Source organism: Arachis ipaensis, chromosome B09, assembly GCF_000816755.2.
Source record: "Arachis ipaensis cultivar K30076 chromosome B09, Araip1.1, whole genome shotgun sequence".
Taxonomy (NCBI): domain Eukaryota; kingdom Viridiplantae; phylum Streptophyta; class Magnoliopsida; order Fabales; family Fabaceae; genus Arachis; species Arachis ipaensis.
The window spans coordinates 17,373,671-17,375,915 of NC_029793.2; positions in this window are offsets into that span (position 1 = coordinate 17,373,671).

Sequence of the window (2,245 nt, forward strand, 5' to 3'; positions counted from 1 at the left end):
ATATTTTTAATTTAAAATTTTAATATTAATCTTTAGAATACAAATTAATTAAACTTTAATATAATTAGGTGAAAACTCATGTGCAGTCGACTTCACATGAAGTAGATAACTGAGAGTTGTTAGATAATTTGACTGATTTGATTAAATTTTCATCTAACGGTTCTCAACTATCAACTTTACATAAAGTCGACTGTACCTGAATTTTCACTATATAATTAACTTTAAAATGACAATTATCATAATATTTATAAAGTTAGACGATCAAGTATTTTTCGTACCAAATCCAACAAAATCATATCCAGATATTTATTTTATTTTTTAATGATGGTCGCCGTCGTTTTTTTCTTTTTCTTCTTTTTTTTTTGGATGATTTTTTTTTTCCTTCTCTTTCAATATTGTTAATTATCATCGTTGCTGTTGTTGTTGTTACCGTGCTCTTCTTCTTCTCTTGTATATGTTTAGCAAATTCGTACAAAAATTTAATTATATTTTGGTACACATCACAAAAATTTTAGTGCACAATATAAAAATTTTTTAAGAACTATATTTTTAAAATATTGACTCACCCAATTAACAAAATATATATATTCGATAAAATTATTAAACACAAGTTTTAAAACACAACACCAATTTTTAAAAGATGACTCATCCAACTAACAAAATATATATGCTCAACAAAATTACTAGGACAAAAATGTTTGAAAGACTACATATCTACATGTCAATAATATTAACTCATTTAACTAACGAAATACGTTTGTCGCAAAAATTTATATATTATGTATAAAATTTTTTGTATTATATCAATAATTTTAATATTTTTTAATAAAAATTTACATACTATATCGATAAAAAAATACGAAAAAAGAGAAAAAGCATGTGCATATACATATTGTGTGCATAAATTTTGCTGGACTCATGTGAACTTGGATAGATTTAATTACTAAAACTGTTTGTAATTGTACGTATAGCATCACGTTATAATATATAAATTTCAATTAGTTGAGGCAGTCAGTCATCTTTATTTTCTTTTGCTTTTTGGGTCCATGAGATATGTATACTCTCTAGCAACGATTCAGCATTCCCTGCAATAATGCAATCTTTGTAGAAAGTGGTGATGGAAGTGGGTAGGGTAGGATAGGGTTTGACTCTATCTGTAAGTTGAGATTTTTATATAAATTCAACCTTATTCTATTCGCAGGTTGAGAATATCCCAACCCTAATCCTACCCGCTCTTAACCCCCGAATATTCGACCTTACCTGTGAATTATAAAAAATATACAATATTATTATATAACTTGATGATAATTTAAAATAGAACTGATTTTTATTTTAAAAAAAAATTAAATTATCAATTAATAATTTTCTTTTAATGGCTAAGGATCTTTTGCATTTAGTGAGAGGTCTTTGATTTAACATCCATTTAAAACATATTTTTATATAAATATATAATATAAACATATATAGGTGCGGGTTAGTCGGGTAGGATTGAAGTTTAACCCACACTCTACCCAACCCACACGAGAATCCTACCTGCACCCTACTTTACTCGCTGTGAATCGAGTTGACAACCCTGTCCAAACGAATGGGATTGAATTGAGTACCTGCGGGTAAGATACATATTGCCACCCCTAAAAATGGCCGTGTTACCTAACGCAAAGTATTTAATGGAACTCTTAAAAAGAGTTTTATTAGATAAAATTGTCTAAATTATTTGTAAAACTCATTATGGTATTATTTATGAGCAACATTATTTATTATATTCTAAAATAAATTTAACGAGACTAATTCACAATATCTCCAAAATCCATGATGCATCATAAACAAAATTGAGAGTTTTTGATTCCACTAAAAAATATCCACTCACTTTAATTAGGAAATAATTCTTTTACCAAAAAAAAATCACTATTTTTTTTCGTTTAGACTTACTTTTATGATAAAAAAAAAAAGTAAAGTATATTTTTTGTTTTTAATATTTGTAATTTTTTTAAAAAATATTTTTAATATTTAATTTTATTCAATTTTATTCTTAATATTTTTAATTCATTCAATTTTGTCTTTAATGTTTTCAATTTGTTTTAAAATTATCGCTAAACATCTTCAACTTTGTCCCCAATATTTTAGATAGAGTTAACCTTTAAAGATAATTTTGATACAAACCGAAAACGTTGGGGATAAAATTAAATACAATTAAATGTTAGAGGTATTTTCGAAATAAATTAAAAATATTAGAGACAAAAAACAT